At 43.3% G+C, this 21,455-nt stretch overlaps 1 long non-coding RNA gene across 2 annotated transcripts; it reads right to left on the bottom strand.

Annotated features, from left to right (window-relative positions):
• Window positions 1-9,189: 9,189 nt before the first annotated feature.
• On the bottom strand, window positions 9,190-19,131 carry LOC139279504 (uncharacterized). 2 transcript variants are annotated; one of them, XR_011596492.1, is made up of 3 exons: window positions 19,048-19,131; window positions 11,043-11,328; window positions 9,190-10,658 (listed from the first exon to the last, which is right to left on the bottom strand). It is a non-coding gene; the product is annotated as an uncharacterized lncRNA (long non-coding RNA). The 2 variants fall into 2 exon arrangements; XR_011596491.1 differs by lacking the exon at window positions 9,190-10,658 and having other exon boundaries at window positions 10,685-11,328.
• Window positions 19,132-21,455: the final 2,324 nt, after the last annotated feature.

The raw sequence follows: 21,455 nt of genomic DNA, 5'->3' as shown, positions 1-21,455 counted from the left end.
ACATATAATCATTCATTTTTATGTTAAAAATCCTGTCCATGAAGGTAAGTTTATTTTTAACCCTATTAAAACACATTTTTTTTTAATTCCAAAAAATAGATATTTTTTCTAAAACATTTAATTACATTTAATTTCAATTAATTTTAAATATGTGAGTGGTTTTTTAAAATTAATTATGCTGTGTTTCTTGTTTTAGGAACGTTTTCTCATTGATAGTAATGGGAACTCATAAAAACGGAGTTCCCATTTTTATCAATGAGAATACTACCTAGTGATTGGTGGTCCAGGCCCACGTGACTCCAGCATTTCCGTACGTATGGGGAAGTCATCTCCCCGTACACTGCACAGTGAATGAAGGCCACCGACCGGAAGGTGCCTCTGGGACCACCAGGTACTTTCGTAATTTTTTTTCGTCCGAAGGAAGCTTCTGACCGCAATTTTCCCCCCACACTATTATGTGATGCCTGTCTCCAATTCTGGTTTCCAAGGAAGAAGTAATATTACCTAGTACTATACCTTTTCTCTTTGATACTTGCCATTCTTGGATATATTAACTTGACTATTGTATTAACTCTTTAATTATTGCTGAAGAGGAAACTTCCAGTGTAAAAGTGATTATCAAAAATATTTAATTTTACAAATGTGCTCAGTTAGAAGCTGTTACCAATGAATGATCTTTGGAATGTATACTTAGTAAATAGTTATATAAACAATGCTTAAATTATCTATGTTAATTGGAGAACCTAAGTGTTATACTTTTCACTGTTCATTAATGTCAATGAAAAAGGTAGTGTGAGTTTAATGCAGTTTCTGACTTTGCTAACATTAATGGAAAGGAGAAAATGTATCCTTAAGACTTAATAGGTGAATGTCAAGAGTCTTTATCTTGACAGATTGTTACTTGCATTGCAGTGACTTGATGTATTATTTTTTGAAACATTTTATGAATCACTATTTTGTGTCACTCAAATATATGAATGGTTTGCAAATATTCGAATGTTCTAAATAGCAGGCAAAGTGTCAGCCTTGGCTTAGTTGTAGCACTCTTACCTCTGAGTCAGAAGATTATGGGTTCAAGCCCCACTCCAGAACCTGAACTGACACTTCAATGCAGAATTGAGGGAGAGCTGTGCTCTTACAGGTATTGCATTTCAGGTGTGGTGTTAAACCAAGTTCCTGCTTACTTGCACAAGTGGATATAAAAGATCCCCCTGATATTATTCAATGGAGAGCAGGGGAATTCTGCCAGTGTTCTGATCAGTGTTTATCCCTCAACCAAAATCACAAAAAAAGATTGTCTGTTCATTTATCTCATTGCTGTTGAGGGACCTTTCTCTGTCCAAATTGACTCCTCCATTTCCCTCCATTACAGCAGAGACAACACACCAAAATACTTCAATGACTGTGAATTGCTTTGAGATTTATGAGGTCATTATGAGGGGTTAAGGGGAGCGGGCAGGGAAGTGGAGCTGAGTCCATGATCAGATCAGCCATGATCTTTATTGAATGGCGAAGCAGGCTCGAAGGGACCGTATGGCCTACTCCTGCTCCTATGTCTTACGTTCTTATGTTCTTATCAAAGGTATTATATAAATGGAGCTTCTTTCTTTAATTTTTACCAAGTAATCTTTATCTACAATCTTAATAATATATTGCATATTGTGAGCCTGCAGCTTGATTAGTTGACAGTCTGGGCTGGACTCACTGTTGGAAATGCTTGCTGAGCCTACCAGTTCGCTCATCAGTGGGAATTGCATTTAAATACTAATTATGGATTAAAACAAGCAATGTTAGCAAGCAAGTAAGGTTAAACTGTAAGCCTGGAAATGACTGTTGACATTACTCCTGGATGTCTGCTCTTTGATACATTAGAAGACAGTAATGTAAGGAATATGGTGCAGTGCACATTTAACCTGCCATTATCGCTCACAAAACTTGCTCTTGAGATGAAGTAGCCTGCCAGCATTATAGGGCCCAAGTTTCGGGCCTCGCCTAGAACGGCGCAGCCCCGACCTGGACGCCTGTTTTTCGCGCCACAAAGTGCGCCTAAAAAAAACATCCAGATTCTCCGGCTCCCTGCTGGTCCTGTTGGGCCGGGCACGGCGCAGCACGAGCTGTAGGGGGCGGAGCTAGGTCCCTGCACTGAAAACAGTGCTGGGACCTCTGCACATGCGCGCTACAGTGGGCGTGCATGTGCAGTAGCTCCAGGCGCCCAAAACTGTGTGGGAGGGGCCCGAAGCACGCAGCCCCTAGCCCTGGCTGAATGGCCTCACTGAGGCTCCTCCCACGCCCAGCTCCTGCTTCCTCCCGACCCGACTCGACTCCCGCTCCCCCGCCCCCAGACCGGACCCGACCCTGACACCGATCCGACTCCCGCTTCCCCACCCCCCCCCCCGCCCCCCGCCCCCGGACCGGACAGGACCCGACCCTCCGGACTGGACCCGACCCGCGCTCCACCCCCCCCCCCCGCCTCCGACACAAACCGACCCGCTCTCCCTCCCTCTCCCCCCCCCCCGACCCGAACCAACCCGACCTCCATCCTCGCCCCCCCCCCGACCCGACCCAACCCGTGCTCCCGACCGCCCCCCCACCCCCGGACCGGACCCGACCCGACCCGACCCGCGCTCCCGACCCCGGACCCGACCCGACCCAACGCCACCAACCTGTAAATCTGGTGCTGGGGACCGGGCCCTGCCCGAAGTCTTGGGCCTGGCCGGGCTCGGCCCATTCAGCCTCCGCCCCGCCCCCCCCTTCAGCCTCCCCCCCCTTCTCCTTCCCCCCCGTTCTCTTTCCCCCCCTTTCCCCTTCCCCCCCCTTCTCCTCCTCCCCCCCCCTTCTCCTCCTCCTCACCCCCTCTTCTCCTCTTCTCTCCCCCTCCCATCCCAGCACGCTGTTGGAGGGCTCCCGGTGCTGCAGTCGGCAAGTAGAAAATGTTTTATTTATTGATTTAAAAAAAATGATTTCTTATTAATTTTTGATTGATTTATTGGTTGATTTATTGATGTTTTTATCATTTATTATTGATGATGGCTCTTTATTTGTAAAACTGAAGTGTTTAATGTTTATAAACTTCCCTTGAAACCACCCCCCTCCCCCCATTCCCTACGCCTGATTTGTAACTTACGCCTGATTTTCTAAAGTGTAGACAAGGTTTTTTCGAGCGTACAAAAATCTTCACTTACTCCATTCTAAGTTAGTTTGGAGTAAGTTTTCACTGCCGAAACTTTGAAAACAGGCGTAAGTGGCCGGACACGCCCCCTTTTGAAAAAAAAATTCTGTTCCAAAGTGAAACTGTTCTAACTGACTAGAACTGGAGCAAACTAAATGCCGAGAATTTGAATTTCTAAGATACTCCGTTCTACACTAGTTGCTCCAAAAAATCAGGAGCAACTGAGGCCGAAACTTGGGCCCATAATGTGGAATTTCAGGTTCGTTTTGTTGAACTCTTGATCCTCGCCACAGGGATAGAGAAGCAGCCCTCAACTTTTCTAGAGCTCTAAAAGGGTGGGGCAGGCAAACATCATTGAGAAACTGGCCTCTTTTGGCAGACTTGAATTTTCATTTGATTGTTAGGAAAGAGTGGAGTAGATTTTTACATTTGGACAGCCTACCAGTGAAGTGCGCTGGCTGGCCACCGATTCTGGTGGCAAAGTGGCCTTCCAGTGATTTTGAGGCTTCAGCCTCATTTACATTCGCCAGGTAAGCTGAAGGACACCAAACAGGCATCCTGTGCAGCTTGGCGAATTCAGCACAGCAAAGCCGTCTGGTTTTGCTGCCAAGAAGGTAAATCGCAGGTGTCCTGGGGCGGCAGTGGCAGAGATTATTTTTGTGGCCTCAGAGGTACAAAGACTTACCTTTGCTGGGTCTCTTCTCTGCGATCACCAGCAAACTGATCGAAGGCTGCAGTGGCAATTGGGACCGATTTATGTCACCTCACTTTCCATATTAAAAATGGCCTACCACCTGAATCAGGCGAGCGCTTTGGACACCAGGCATTAGGGCCCTCTTAAAATAGCACCAGGCCCATCGCCGGTGTTAACGGGGTGGTAAAGCTACTGACTCCATTTTGAGGCTTTTACCACCAGGCGAAGGGAGTTAAAATCAACCCATTTTGAGGCTGTTTCCAATGCTTACTGTGACAAAGTGAAATCAGAAATGTACAAATACACATTTACAATGTTCTCAAAGTAACATTTTTAAAAATGCGACAAAAAAAATGACAAAATGCTGCTGTAACCTTCAAAAAATTAAATTTATGTATTAATAACCAAGTTAGTGGCCATTAATGGCACATGGTTGTCAAGGTTTTTGATAACGATAATTGAATTCCAAATGTGTACTGAAGTAAGGAAGATTTGTATTCCAAGATGATGGCAGATGGTAAATCTTTCAGATTGGAAGAACCACAGGACCATAGGCATTTACAGCACAGAAGGAAGCCATGCTGCCCCGTGAGGATAATTTTCTTCTTCACTACTAGGCCTGTAACCTCTGCTTTAAATATATCTACAATTTTCCTTTAAATCTGCAAGTCTTGCTACACTGCTGTAACAATGGCAGAGTGGTATGTCTACCTGTCCAGTTTCCCAGGGTTGGGGCATTTGCATTATTCAGGTGTCTTCCTGTGTTAGTTGGAGCACAGCTGGAGCTCCTGCTAAACACAGAGTGGTAAATTGATGTTGAGCTGTACAGCAGCTGTTGAGTGCCTGCTGTGCCAAATAAAGATGATCCTTCAGGCTGCAAAAGTGACCCATTTCAACAAAGGCAAGTTTCTTTATGCATTCGGGTACCATAAGGAAACCACTCTCTTAAAATATTGTTTGCTCCACTTCTGCCTGGCTATGGCCCATAAGAACATACATAAGAAGATAAGAATTAGGAACAGGAGTAGACCATCTAGCTCCTCGAGCCTGCTCCGCAATTCAACAAGATCATGGCTAATCTGGCCGTGGACTCAGCTCCACTTACCCACCTGCTCCCCGTAACCCTTAATTCCCTTATTGGTTAAAAATCTATCGATCTGTGATTTGAATACATTCAATGAGCTAGCCTTGGGCAGAGAATTCCACAGATTCACAACCCTCTGGGAGAAGAAATTCCTTCTCAACTCGGTTTTAACTAGGCTCCCCCGTATTTTGAGGCTGTGCCCCCTAGTTCTAGTCTCCCCGACCAGTGGAAACAACCTCTCTGCCTCTATCTTGTCTATCCCTTTCATTATTTTAAATGTTTCTATAAGATCACCCCTTCTGAACTCCAACGAGTAAAGACTCAGTCTACTCAATCTATCATCATAAGGTAACCCCCTCATCTCCAGAATCAGCCTAGTGAATCGTCTCTGTACCCCCTCCAAAGCTAGTATATCCTTCCTTAAGTAAGGTGAACAAAACTGCATGCAGTACTCCAGGTGCGGCCTCACCAATACCCTATACAGTTGCAGCAGGACCTCCCTGCTTTTGTACTCCATCCCTCTCGCAATGAAGGCCAACATTCCATTTGCCTTCCTGATTACTTGCTGCACCTGAAAACTAACTTTTTGGGATTCATGCACAAGGAAAATTCGATTCTGTGCCCAAAAAAAACCCCCAAAAATAAAAAAAAAAGGGCCTTGTAAATGTTGGTGTTTCCCCCAGATCGGGGGGGCACGGTTTAATGTTTTTTGTTTGCTCCTAAAAGAGTTTCATGCACAAGGACCCCCAGGTCCCTCTGCACCGCAGCATGTTGTAATTTCTCCCCATTCAAATAATATTCCCTTTTACTGTTTTTTTTTCCAAGGTGGATGACCTCACGCTTTCCGACATTGTATTCCATCTGCCAAACCTTAGCCCATTCACTTAACCTATCTAAATCTATTTGCAGCCTCTCTGTGTCCTCTACACAACCCACTTTCCCACTAATCTTTGTATCATCTGCAAATTTTGTTACACTACACTCTGTCCCCTCTTCCAGGTCATCTATGTATATTGTAAACAGTTGTGGTCCCAGCACCGATCCCTGTGGCACACCACTAACCACCGATTTCCAACCCGAAAAGGATCCATTTATCCCGACTCTCTGCTTTCTGTTAGCCAGCCAATTCTCTATCGATGCTAATACATTTCCTCTGACTCCGCGTACCTTTATCTTCTGCAGTAATCTTTTGTGTGGCACCTTATCGAATGCCTTTTGGAAATCTAAATACACCACATCCATCAGTACACCTGTATCCACCATGCTCGTTATATCCTCAAAGAATTCCAGCCCTGGCATGCTGTATACCTGCTTTAGGCATCTGTACAGAAAATTGGGGGCAATGGAGGTGAAACTGCTGAGATTTCTACGTGATTATTTCACCTTGCCAATTCCACATCTTTCAATAGTGTAAGATTTTGAAATATTGATTGTTGTTATCAAATTATATTTAATTCAAAATGCAGAAAATGTTCAATATTCCATTGCATAGCATATTTCTATTTGTATGATACTATATCTGTACAGCAGACCTCTCCTATTAATTATATTTACTACAAAAGTACAGCTAGCAGATCGAAATATACAAAAATAATTTGTCCAGGACTGTGCAGATCACATTTGGGTAAAGTTATGGCTCGTTATGTTCAGCATCTGTTTTGTACATGTTGCTTTGCTCATTATAGATAAGTCACTAAATCAATTAAGATCTCTATTATGTTTAGAATAATTCCGCAAGACTGTGTACTATAAACTTAAACTGATGTGACCTTAGTCTCTTTAATAAAACTCCAGAGTGCCAAAGCAGTATGGCAGACAACCTTTTGTACTCGCTTGTATGAGGTGTGCAGGTGACCCTTGGGCCTCCAACAGATGTGCCCTCTGGTGGCAAGTCTTACACAGTTATAATGTTTACATACATAACAATCTCGGTGCAGCAAAGGCTTCTTGGGAAATAATTTAGAGACCTCAAGAATGGATCTGGCTGCATAACCATATAAGGCTCTGAATTGCAGATTTAAGAGGTGCAGTCTATGTTGTGTTATTAACCAAATTGAGCTGAAATGAAAGATGATGATGCATCCTAATTATCTTGTTCCTCTTTAATCCTTTTGCACATTGAAATTAATTTGGGCGAAGCAACAATTCCCCATTGTCAACATTATTTTGGATCCAGGAATTCTACTTGTCTGATTTAAATACATTTTCGAGTCAATTTGTAATTGGTCAACAACTCTTTCCTGTGCATTTCTATTCAAATGAACAGAAAGAAATATTTTGCATTTATATCGTACCTTTCACATTCTCTGGATGTCTCAAAGCACTTCACAGCCAATTCACTACATTTCAGTCTTATTCACTGCTGTTATGTAGGCAAACACATAGACAACCAATGTGTGTACAGAAAGCTTCCACAAATGGCAATGAGTCATCCTGGAAGGAGCATACGTGTTTCAGCACCCTGCTGTCATACTTTGGGAAGAGGCAATGTCTCCTTTCCCACACCTGCTCCACCAGCACCTCCACTGCGACATCACTGAAGCATATCCTGCCCTCAGCATTCTACGGATGCTGCAAGCAGCACGAGACACTTCTGAGGGCCACAGAACAAGCAGCTAAAGTTGAGAAATCACAGCATTAAACAGCAAATCCCAACAGTGAAAAAGTACAAATGATTTTACTCTCTGATTCAGCCCCAACAACAGATCTAATATAATCTCTTTGCTGTCCATGGTGGATGTCAGTATACACCACATCAAATTGGGTATAACTACCTTATTTGTAATCCTATTCTCAGCTATTTTGAAAAAAATCAATGTTATTGATTGGCCCATTCAGTGATATAGGAATGTGAAACAGGACAATGAGCAGATTATAGAGACAATGCTACAGTTCTACAATCCACAATGGGGCTAAACAAATTAAAAACATAACTCTGGGATGTCTGTGGGCTTTCAATGAAGATAAACAGTTTATAAACTGTACTAGTGAAGTTTGATCAAATATTAGATAATCTGATCTATAAACATGAAATTGAGGCTCTCCTTTTAGGAATCAGATAGTGCAGGGTCTCATCATTGGAACAAATGTGGCTACACAAACTCTTCCAAATTGCTGTGGGATATATAAATAGGAAGGGGTTGCACACAATTAACACGCAGGCTATGAATATTAGCACCACATCACGAAAGAAGAAAGAAAGAACTTGCAGTTATATAGCTCCTTTCATGACCTCGGGATGTCCCAAAATGCATTACAGCTAATGAAGTACTTTTGAAGTGTAGTCACTGTTGCAATGTAGGGAATATGGCAGTCAATTTGCACAAAGCAAGGTCCCATAAACAGCAATGAGATAACAACATGATCATTTGTGTTCATCATATTGGTTGAGGGCTAACTATCGGACAGGACATCAGGGAGAGCTCCCCTGTTCTTCTTCGAATAGGCAATCAAAAGCTTGGACAAAGAGATAGGTTTTAAGGAGTGCCTTAAAGGAGGAGAGCCTTGGTTTAACATCTCATCCAAAAGACGACAGTGCAGCATTCCCTTGGACTGCACTGTTTATGTGTTCAAGTCTCTGGAGTGGGAGTTGAATACGCAATCTTTTGACTCAAAGATGAGAGTGCTACGGCTGAGCATACAGATGATGCCACATCACATTTATTCTACAGTTGTCAACAGTTATTAATAGACTTTCAAGACTAGACTGATGGTGTCTGGTGGATCAAGGATGCCCTCAAGCTATGGTTCATGACACCAATCCAGAATGCATGAACTGTGGCACTGAAAGAAAATATAATGAAGCACATGCCTCCACAAAGATACAAATCGAGCATACCATGAACATACTGAGATACAGTTTATGCTTTGGACATAATCAGCGAACCGGGCACAAATTCCGCCTATAAAGGCAGCCATTTTGAGAAGTCTTTTTTTCTCCGAGTTTATGTTCAAACGCATTTGCATATCACTGAACACAAAGTCTGCCTTGAACCACCGCAATCTGGCAACATTTTAAAATGTAATTTAAAAAAAAATGTCCTTTAAAAATTATTCCTTGATATATTTAAGAGTGGTAACTTTGTAAAGTTTTATTAATACAGCTGAAAATGGGTTAATGATAAAAAAATAAGCATTTTTCAAGAGTGTAAATCCACCAGCTATGAGTAATCAGATTTTAAATGACTGAAAATGTGCAGAACAAATATACAGAACCATTTATTAGTTATATTGGGGTACAGTAGTCAGTTTCTTAGTTTAAAAGAAATGACTTTCAAAAGCTTTTAAAACATGCCTAAGTGTCCTTAATTTTTAGAGAATCCTCAAACATAGAAACATAAAAAATTGGTGCAGGAGTTGGCCATTCGGCCCTTCGAGCCTGCACCACCATTCAAGAAGATCATGGCTGATCGTTCACCTCAGTACCCCTTTCCTGCTTTCTCTCCATATCCCCTTGATCCCTTTCGCCATAAGGGCCATATCTATCCCTCTTGAATATTTCCAACGAACTGGCATCAACAACTCTCTGCGGTAGGGAATTCCACAGGTTAACAACTCTCTGAGTGAAGAAGTTTCTCCTCATCTCAGTCCTAAATGGCTTACCCCTTATCCTTAGACTATGTCCCCTGGTTCTGGACTTCCCCAACATCGGGAACATTTTTCCTGCATCTAACCTGTCCAGTCCTGTCAGAATTTTATACGTTTCTATGAGATCTCCTCTCATCCTTCTAAACTCCAGTGAATACAGGCCCAGTCGATCCAGTCTCTCCTCATATGTCAGCCCTGCCATCCCGGGAATCAGTCTGGTGAACCTTTGCTGCACTCCCTCAATAGCAAGAACATCCTTCTTCAGATTAAGAGACCACAACTGCACACAATATTCCAGGTGAGGCCTCACTAAGGCCCTGTACAACTGCAGTAAGACCTCCCTGTTCCTATATTCAAATCCTCTAGCTATGAAGGCCAACATACCATTTGCCTTCTTCACCATCTGCTGTACCTGCATGCCAACTTTCAGTGACTGATGTACCATAACATCCAGGTGTCGTTGCACCTCCCCTTTTCTGCCACCATTCAGATAATATTCTGCCTTCGTGTTTTTGCCACCAAAGTGGATAACCTCACATTTATCCATATTATACTGCATCTGCCATGCATTTGCCCACTCACCTAACCTTTCCAAGTCACCCTGCAGCCTCTTAGCATCCTCCTCACAGCTCACACCGCCACCCAGCTTAGTATCATCTGCAAACTTGGAGATATTACACTCCATTCCTTCGTCTAAATCATCGATGTATAGTGTATCTCAAAAGCTCGCAAATGAGCACAATTAGTGGAAATTCATCCTGGGGAGTGGTCAGTTTTGTGGGCGAGGCCTGCTTCTAACGAGATGTTTTTTAAACTGCTGCAAAAGATCGCAGAAACTCGAGTTGCATTGATCTTTTCCACTGATTTCAGACGAATTATGATGAAAGAAATAGCACAACCGAGTGGAAACTCCAGGCCACTGAAGCAAAGGTTCCTACTTTGGATAGTTCTGGTGGCCTTCTATCATTCAGCCCCATGAAGACTTCCAGAATGATAGTGGTATACTGCATTCTGCACAACGATGCTCTCAGAAGAGGCATAATCTTGCAATGGATGGAAGTAGAGGTGCTGTGATGGACATTGATAATGAATCCAAAGCTGAAGTGTTGCCAACTAAACTAGATCTGCAGCAAGGAAAACAAATCCAACATACAATGAACATAAATTTTTATTAAAATCCAAAGTCATCCCCGCACAAGTATTAGTAACTACATGTTCCCAATGAACTGTCACACCAAATCCCATTGACACCATGATATAAACTGAAACATTATACATACATATCCATCCACGAGAACCCATAGCTGCACTTAGGACTGCTATTAAGAGCGGGGGGAGGGGGACTGTGCTGCAAATGACTGTAAAAGTGCCATGTGTTCCAAAGTGGACTGAAATTCTATGAAGCACTCAAACAACACTGCACACCTCCTCCATACTAAGCTGAAACACCTTGAAAGATGCTTTGCATATTCTCAAAAAAATTGACAATACTACAGAAAGCAGCTTACTTTTGCTTGCAGGCTCTGAATAGACTGAATCCTGGAACTCAGCCTGGAGTTTCCCGAGGCCATTTGGCCAGCTCCTTCATGCTCCTCTCTGCTATATCCACTTGTCCATCTTTAATGGTGCTGTTTTTCTCACATGGTGCTCACTACCTCAATTTAAACTCAGAATCCTCCAGGGTGAATATTCCTGTGCTGCTGCCGACTAAAGGCCGAGTGAGTACTGCAGTGTTCTGTGAGGTGACTGGCTTAGTAATATCCAGACCTGCAGTTGGCCAGTCCTCCAGGGCACCTATAAACATACAAGATGAACAAGTATTGCAATTATATCAACAACACACTCTTTGTAACAAATATGAATTGCCATAGCATACTGTGCTAAGATGTTGTAGTGTTGCTACATTTGGGTTTACGCAAGCATGGGAAAAAAACCCACAGCAATGATGAGTACTAGCCTGGAGATGTGGATTGGTCTCCTGCATGACCTTTTCCAATGGGCTCCACTGAATCCAGGCCAATAATTCGCAGGGTAATCTGGTCAGGGCAGCATTGGGGCTTCAAGTTGTAATAAAGAGATTCGTGAGGTGGTGAACTTTTGTAGAACCTTGAATTCATGATGCAATTGGTTATGGTTCCTCACAAAATGTGAGTCTATGCTCATGCAGCATCCAAATAGCTGTTGGAGCAAACAGTTTTAGTGCCACATTGACAAATGAGTGAGCCATTGCAATCTTCCTTACAAGTTGGGGCATATGCGTTCATGAACATGACCAGGCTTCTGATTGTGTGAGAAAGGCTAAAAGGTTGCCAAATGATCATCATGTGTTCAAATTCAAGATGCCACTGACCGATATGTATGTGTTGCAACCATGCCATAACATTGTCCTTGTAGTAAGTACATTCCTACATTTACCGTGGTAAACTTCTTCAATGTGTTAAGCCTTTTCCTTATCTATGCTGATGATTTCCTTAAGTAGGAGATTGAATTCAGCTGCTCTGTTACCTCTTCCGGACTTCTTGGACAACAGTCTTTGGAGTAGAATGCCCCTCTCAGGAATTATTGCCTTTACATTAAAAAATGTGCACTCCTGATGCCAGCGCGTTCAACTTAACTAAAATAGCACGCGGACATTTCTGGCAGGAAGTCTGCTCGTCATAATCTGGATCTTAGTAAACCAGTTAGCGCCTGAAAAATGGGCACTGTACAGACTTTGTACTCATTTTCACAGTAGAGGAATAGGTCAAAATATTAGCGTTTTAAGCCTTCGTAAAAATAAGTCAAGGGGGGGAACTTATCGGATTTAATATCAATAAAGTATGGAACTGGAGAAAATAACGGGACTTAAGGTAGATAAATATCCAGAACTTGATTATTTCCATCCAAGCAACATTTAGGGAAAGTGCAGATGCCTTTGTCACAATTTTACAAAACTGTCTTGATTCAAGAATTGTGCCCTTGGATTGGAAAATTATAAATATTATTTCATTATTTAAGATAGGAGGGAGGGAGAAACCAGGAAACTACAGACTTGTCAGTTTAATGCTCATTATGAGGACTTTATTGGTATCTATTATCAGGGATAGAGTGATTGGGTCATACTTGTTCAACTGCTCAATGAAAGAAAGTCAGCATGGATTTGTGAAGGGTAGGTTACTCTGACTAATTTAGTTAATTTTTTGGAGGAAACACCTAACAATTTGGATAGGGAAATTTCTATGGATGTTGGCTATATGGACTTTCAGAAGACATTTGATAATGTTCTACATGAGAAGTTATTAGCAAAAATCAGAGTGCATAGAATTGGAGTTAACCTTGGGAAATAGTTTAATAATTGGTTGAGAGTAGGATAAAAGAATGCAATCTGAATTAGTGAAATGTGTCAAGTGGTGTTTCCCAGGGATCTGTACTGGTGTCTCAGCTTTTCACCATATATATTAATGACTTGGATGAAAGAATAGAGGGCTAGATTTTCCATTATTTTTGCATGCATAACACCCACTTAACATCCATTTTGATGCTGAAATGAGGTGTAACGCCCAGATATCACCCATTTAGCCACAAAATGAAAACTTACACCCATTTTCGGAAACTTATCACCGAGCATTACTTTCGCCATGTACGTAGCGCTGGGATAAAATAATACCGCCCACCCACTTCTTTTGGATGGAATCATCAGAATGGGCGAAACCAACGGCCATAATATCGCCCAGCATTACTTTTGGCACATAATTAACACCGAGATTCAACAATACCGACTGCTCACTTTTTTTTGTCGTAAAGATCACATTTGCCAAAACTAGCGTGCAGTATATCGCCCAGTGTCACTTTCGGCACCTCGCACACATTTCGCCCACAATATCGCTCGCCCAAAACACCGCTCAGAAAAAGTTGAACTGTTCTGCACTAATCACAGCGGTGTGGACGCCATTTTGCAAATCGCAGGCCGCTTCATTGAAAAGGCTGCTTCAACTCGGGGGTGTTTGGATGGACTCTGAAGTTCTTCTCAAGTGAAGTGACAATCTGAACAGACATCTTTTCATACTGTGGACGATTGGTTTTACTGTAGGTGTCTTTTAGTGTGGAAATTTATTGCTTGTAAACAATTGGTATTGTACTTTTATTGGAATGGAGCCAGTCATTTCTCAGCCTGCATCAATTACGAAGCAGATGCCTCAGAGTGCAAATGGCACAATGTCTAATGCACAGCATTGTGTGCCCAATCTAAGACATGCCAGACTGAGGAGGAGGTCCAGACCATACACACTGCACACTTACAGGGAGAAGCGGTCTTACCTGGACTTATCCGAGAACACCTGCCTTCGGAGACTGCGCTTCCACAAACTGGTTATTAGTGAAGTATGCCAGCTCATCAGGGCAGATCTACAGCCTGCCAGCGCCCTCAGGATATCACTGTCCGTCGAGGTCAAGGTCACCGTGGCACTGTTGTTCTACGCGTCTGGTTCCTTTCAGGCCTCCGCGGTCGACATTTCCAATCTGTCTCAGCATGCCACACATTGCTGCATTAGACAGGTCACGGATTCCCTGTATGCGCATAGGATGGACTTTATCAGCTTCCCTATGACCACGGAAGCTCAGACTGACAGGGCTGGAGCATTCTACCGCATTGCTAAGTTCCCCAAGGTGCAGGGAGCAATATAATGTACTCCCATCGCCATGTGGGCACCTTCTCGGGACCCAGAGATTTTTCGTAACAGAAAAGGATTTCACTCCCTAAAGGTCCAACTAGTTGTCGACCACAGCCAGATAATAATGGCAGTGAGTGCCAAATGTCCGGGCAGCTTCGATGAGGTTCACATCCTGCGTGAGAGCGCTGTCTCTGACATGTTTACCAATTAGCCACAAGGACAATGCTGGATGCTTGGTGACAAACCATATGGCCTAGCCACCTGGCTAATGACTCTCTGCGTGCCACCCATACCGAGGCCGTCCCTCAGCACGTAATCCTGGATCTTGGATTGCGCCAGTCTGCAACACGCAGACGTGGACATCTCCTTGCTCTGGAAGACCAGCAAATTTCGGCAAGACCAAAGAGCGTCTTTGACCGAGTTGATGGCCCTCCAGCAGCAGGTGATGTCTGTCTCGGTGTGTGTCCCTGGGAACAGCCCGTAGAGCACAGAGTCCTGTGTTACGGAGCTGCTCGGGATGAACCTCGACAGCAACCACTGCATCTCTTTCCAAACCTGCCTTGCGAAGGCGCAATCCTGAAGGAGATGGGTGACAGTCTCGTCCGATCCGCAGCCGACTCGGGGGCACTGTGCCGTGCTGCTGAGATGTCGGTTGTGCATGAACGCTCTGAAGGGTAAGGCCCTCCTCACCGCCAACCAAGCTACGTCTTGGTGCTTGTGTGACAGCTCTGGCGATGAGACGTTCTGCCAAACGAGTTCGACAGTCTGCTTGGGGAACCACCCGACAGGGTCCACCCTCTTCTTTCGTAGGGCGTCCAGGACGTTACGTGCTGACCACTGTTTTATGGCCTTGTGGTCAAAGGGGTTTTTTGTGAAAAACTTTTTCAAGAAGGACCGGTGGGCAGGCATGGTCCAGCTGGTGGGGGCATTTCGCGGCAGCGTGGTCAGGCCCATCGTTCGCAACAAAGGGGACAGGTAGAACCTCAGCATGTAGTGACACTTGGTGTTTGCATACCGGGAGTCTGTGCACAGCTTGATGCAGCCGCACACAAAGGTGGCCATCAGGATGAGGGCCATGTTCGGAACATCCTTTCCTCCACTGTCCAGAGATTTGTACATTGCGTCTCTGCCATCTCAAAGTGCTTTACAGCCACTTAAGTACTTTTTGAAGTGTAGCCACTGTTGTAACGTGGGAAACGCAGCAGCCAATTTGCACATACAAACAGCAATGTGATACTGACCAAACAATCTCTTTTGTTATGTTGATTGAGGGATAAATTTTGGTGAGGACACAGGAGATAAGTCCCCTGCTTGCTTCGAAAAATGCCATGGGATTTTATACATCCACCTGAGAGAGCAGACTGGGCCTCGGTTTAATGTTTCATCCAAAAGACGGCACCTCTGACAGTGCAGCACTCGCTCAGCACTGCACTGGAGTGTCAGTCTAGATTTATGTGCTCAAGTTCCTGGAGTGGGGCTTGAACCCTCAACCTTCTGACTCAGAGGTGAGTGTGCTAGCCACTTTTTCTTTAATATTAATATTTATTGAACTTTAAGAACATTTACATCATAATTCCATTATATCCTACAAATCCATTTTGCCCCACTGCACAGCCGTTCCTCCAACACATTTTAACATCAAAACCTGAAGTTTAATTTGTCTCCTGTAACATATAATAATTTATTGTATTTTACAAATTGATCATAAGATACTATCTTTAAATTCTTTTCTGAATAAAGCATCCACAGAGCCTTATAATGAGCTTTTAGTTTATATTTAAAATACTCATTTAGGCTTATTCTCCTTCCTTTACAAAACAGAGAATTCCTTCTTTGCACAATCACAAATCTAGCCAAACTGAACATTAAATTAATTGCCACTCCGCGAACTTGGGCAAAGTCTCTTGCAATCCCCATCTCAAAATTGAGTATCACGGGATTCCCATTCTTATTCTTCTTCGGTCCTCACCCAGCAAGAAAACCTCACACAACTGTCGAACATAGTACTTAAAATCCCTTAACTGTGGTCATAACGGCAGCAAATGGGACAGAGTCTCATCCCATGTCTCACACACTTGGCAAGTTGCCACCTCTACTCGCCCAATCTTACATAAGACTATCATGGTTAAAATCCGGTTATGAGCCAATTTGAAATCCAGTTTAATCCACACTGGATATTTAAAATTCGCTCACACTCCCTTCCTATTCCTGTTGAAGTCCAGCTGTGGGTATATATTCTGCCAAAACTCCTGATCAGCAAATGTCTTAAATCTCCATTCTTTAAATACCCCATAGAAATCTTGAGTATTACAGTTGTCAACTTGGACCAACTCCTCCCCTTTCTCCAGTAGAAAGCTTGGAAAAGCAGGATGCATTATCTCCATTCTCTTTGGAGATTTGCATATTTATTTCTTCCATCCAATCCTGTGGCATTGCCCTCACAATCTTCTCATACATGATCTTAAATGATTTTTCCTCTACCTCCTGAACCTCCTCCCAAACCATGTCCCTCACTACCGCTTCTGGCAACCAACCTGCAATTACCTCAAAGACTACATTTTTCACATATACAATACCAGCTTTTATAAAAGCTTGATTAAATAATAACTCTCTTTCAATGTTGATCCACCTGTTCAAAAATAAGGGCTGTTCTACAAATTCCTCAGCACCTTTGGGCATAGACTGCACACTTTTTAAAAATTGGGCCCAAGTGTCTACAGCCCCCTCATAAAACTTAAGGAGAGGTTTAATCGATTTCAAAAACATATTGTTGAATTCCATATAAAATATTCCCTCTCCTCCTATTCCACTTAATTTTAAAAAAATGCTGGAAACAGCTCTTCCAAAAACTTGTAGTTGACATCTGAAGAAATCTCTTCATCCATTTAATTCTGAAGGATTTTTTGTTCAAATCAATATCTGGGAAATTGAGTCCTCCCTGATTTTGCTGTCCAATGATGGTATTGTAAGCAACCAAAGCTGGCTTCCCTTCCCATAAAAACTTTACACAAGCCTCTTGGATAGACTTTTACGCTCACTCAGGAATATCCTCCACCATCAATAAGTACCATAGATTAGATAGCAGGAGAGCTGACACCACTGTCGCTCTTCCTTTCCTTCTTCCCAAAATCTTTTTAATTTTCATAATCTTCAGTTCCCAATTTAGTTGATCCACTTCATCCCTATCCTTCTTGCACCCCACAACTTCTAAAACCTCCAACCACTCGCCATGAGCTGGGCAGGCCACATAGTCTGCATGCCAGACACGAGACTCCCAAAGCAAGTGCTCTACTCGGAGCTCCCTCACGGCAAACGAGCCAAAGGTGGAAATGCTACAAAGACACCCTCAAAGCCTCCCTGATAAAGTGCGACAGCCCCACTGACACCTTGGAGTCCCTGGCCCACGACCACCCTAAGTGGAAGAAGTGCATCTGAGAGGGCGCTGAGCACCTCGAGTCTCAACGCCGAGAGCATGCAGAAATCAAACACAGACAGTGGAAAGAGCGTGCGGCAAACAATCCCACCAACCCCTTGCTTCAACGACTAGGACTGTTCAGCCACCAAAGAACTCCCTTCAGGAGTGGAAGCAAGTCTTCCTCAATTCCGAGGGACTGCCTATGATTATGATGATGAAGACTCCTTCCCACATTGAGGCATTGGGACTTACTATCATTTACTCTGGCCCCTGAAGCTCTACAATATTCCTCCACTACTCCCATAGCTTTCCTCACTGACTCTTCAACTCTCAACGTTACCTGCCCGGAACTGGGTACTGCAAGCCCGACTGTGCCTTGTTCCTTTCGCATCCTGTAACCTAATGGTTCTGCTACCAATGTGTACAACCCTGTCTCACTGCTCTCTTTATTGGAAAATACTTGGATAAAAAACCATTACATTTAACACAGCTAAATGTGTTTGAATAAAAAATCCTTATCCACTCAATGAAATTTTTCCCAAAACCAAATGCTTCCAAATCCATCAATAAAAACTCATGAGAGATTCTATCAAAGGCTTTCTCTTGATCCACCTTTAGCACATAATCTTTCCTCCCACTCTCTTCCATGAGTTCTATCGCATCACCACCTTCATACGATTTGCCATAACCCTCGCCAAGATCTTATAATCCACATTTAATAATGTGATGGCCCTCCAATTCTTCAGATCCCTTCTATCCCCTTTATTTTTATAAGCTAAACTTATGAAACTTCATAGACGGGGCTAGGCTTCCCTCAGTTTTAATCTCCTTAAAAACCTCGAAGACCAATGGATTTAAAATCTCTAAAAAGTCTTTATAAAATTCTGCACTTAGTCCATCGGACCCTGGGCTTCCCCCACGCCCCCTTCATTCCACTTATTGCTACCTTTATTTCCGCTAATCCGATTTCATCATCACACATGTTTCTCTCATCCTCCTTCAAATCCTCTTCAACTCTCCAATTAATGATAACCTTTGTCGCAACTTCTCTTGCTCTAGAAAATATCTAGTGCATCTTCATCCCGCCAATGCACCTTTAGCCTTTGAGTGGAAAATGGCCCCCTTGCATTTTTTAGCTTGCAATAATTTCCACTCTTCCTTTAAAACCTTCCACTTCGTCTCTGCTCCCTTTCCCCTCCGTCAACTGTTTTACAGATATTCTGAGCATTTTTTATTATATTTTAAATCCCTTCTTCAAAAGCAATTTCTTTCAGGTACTGATTGTATAAAATCCACGTCCCTGGACGGATCTTAACTCTGCTGTTCCTAATTTTAAGAATCAATGCCGAGTGGTCACTAAAAATTACTTTTTTATAATAGGCCAGAAATTCCTCTGGGGGTCTTCCCGCGGGCAATTGCCTCCTCGCCGGAGATTTTTTACAAAAGTACCTGGTGGTCGAGGAGGCGCCCTAAATTCCGATGGGGAAGCCTTCTCTTCCCGCGCTGCGAAGCGTGCTCCTGTCCAGAGGATTCCGATGCAGAAGATGCAGTCACGTGTGACTGCTCAGCCAATCAGGCAGGTAAATTACTAGTTCCCATTAATAGCACTTAGACTTGCGTAACTACGAGTTCTCAGTGCTATTAATGGGGAAAAAACACAAACATACACGAATAAAAAATAACAAATAAACCTCACATAATTAAAATTAATTGAAATTAAAGTTAATAACTGCCTTCGAAAAAAACAATATATTTCGATTTTTTTTTAAGTTTTGTAATTCAGGTTAAAAATAAACTTGCCTTACTGGGCAGAGTTTTTAACAATACAGTGTGTTTATTTTATTTAATTTTATTGTGTTTGCATGTTTTTAAACACTTGCGCTTGTAAAAGTAGGCTACGCGTCAGCTTTTTCAGGCGCAAGATTTTTGAAGACATTTGCCGGGCAAGATATGCGTAAATCCCGCAATCTTGCCCGTACAAATGTCCAAGTTCCAGCTTGACAGATCGGAATAGTCGTTTTTCAGCGCATGCGCATTGTGCGCTGAAAACCGGCTATTCCGATGCCTTCCCGGATCCGTAGAAACTTCGTACGGGCCCGGGAAGTGGGAAATTTTTTGGGCCAATAAATCTCCATCACCTCAAAAATTAACCCTTCCCCTATGAACACAAAATCTATTCGGCTCTGTTTTAAAACATCACTCACACAACCTCTTCTGGAGTACGCCTTTTATTTAGGCTTCCGAACCCAGCATTGTAGAATTTATCAATATTTCGCAAAGATTCCTGGTACCTTTCCCCTGCAGAGGAGAAGAATCCCTTCCTGGACTTTTAAAATGGAAGGAAAAACTGCGGGACACAAATGAGTTTTAAAGGGGGAGACGAGGCCTGTAGGGGATAAAAGGGGATGCATTCATGGAGACCCCCCACCAGTGTTTGGACTCATAGGAAAGGGAATTTAATTTGCAACTATCTACCAGAAAGCTTGAAATCCTAAAGTGCACATGGAAGAATCTACGAACTTTAATTGAATTTGGGATTTTTAAAAGGTGAATGTTGGGTCTGCAAGAAAAGGGGTGGGGTCAATCTCTAAAGGGCCAGTTTGGACATTGGAGCTAATCAAATTGTCTGGGAACTGTTTACCCTCAAAACTTGCCTCTAGAAAACATTAGCATTTAAACAATCGACCATGGAAGAAACATTATCACCCCACCCAGGGGACAAAATATCATATACATATTCCAACACCTTTTCAATAGGCATACTGTAAAGTCCTGTCCCCTCAGTATAGATTCACATGAGGCATGTAGTTAAGTCAAGGTCACTCTGGACCTGCACCTTTATTTCACAGCTCTGGAATGCTGCACTTGCCTGAGACCTGTCCTTGTATACCTGTCTCTTGCAAGTGCACTCCTGGTGGTAAGGTATGCTGGTGGTTACAGGTCATATCTTATTACAGTCATGTATAGCATGTTAGGATACAGTTATATATAATAATGTAAGATACATGACATCACCCTCCCCCAAGGTCTTATTGTCTTTATAGGTTCAGTCTCTCAGGTGGTCAACGCTCTCGCGTGGAGCTTCTGAGTTGTGGTTCAGTTGTTTGCCTTGGTGTCTGTTTTTCTTTGGGTGTGGTTGATGGTATCTCGCCTGGGCTGTCTGTTTCAATTGGTGTGACTGTTGTTGACTCGCCTGGGCTGTCTGTTGGGATTGCCCTTTCCTCAGGTTGTTCCCTCTGTCTGTCCACCAGGTGTGCTGCGAGTTCCACATTGTAGTCTGCCTCTGGTTCCGCAGTGTTGTTGGTACATCTGCTTTTGACTTGGTCTACATGCCTCCGGCAGGTTTTGCCATTGTCCATTTGTACTACCAGTAGCCTGTTTCCTTCCTTGCCCGTTACTGTCCTTGCAAGCCATTTGGGACCCCTGCCATAGTTTAGTACAAACACTTTGTCCCCTATCTCATTCCATCTCCCCCTCGAATTTCTGTCATGGTACTCAGTCAGCTTACGGCGCTTTGCGTCAACAATTTTGTGCATGTCTGGGAGGATTAATGAGAGCCTTGTTTTTAAAGTCCTTTTCATCAACAGTTGCGCGGGGGTGATGCCAGTCAGTGAGTGCGGACGAGATCTGTATGCCAGCAGCAGTCGCAACAGGCGACCCTGCAGCGTGGGACCTTGGATTTTAAGCATGCCTTGTTTAATGATTTCCACTGCTCTCTCCGCCTGGCCATTGGAGGCCGGCTTGAACGGTGCCGTCTTGACGTGATTTATGCCGTGGTCAATTATAAAGTCTTGGAATTCTGCGCTGGTGAAGCACGGACCATTGTCACTGACCAATATGTCAGGGATTCCGTGCAT

This window comes from Pristiophorus japonicus, chromosome 14 (assembly GCF_044704955.1).
Source record: "Pristiophorus japonicus isolate sPriJap1 chromosome 14, sPriJap1.hap1, whole genome shotgun sequence".
Lineage (NCBI taxonomy): Eukaryota > Metazoa > Chordata > Chondrichthyes > Pristiophoridae > Pristiophorus > Pristiophorus japonicus.
The sequence above is the reverse complement of the archived record's forward strand: the minus strand, read 5'-3'. Positions and strand labels throughout refer to the sequence as shown.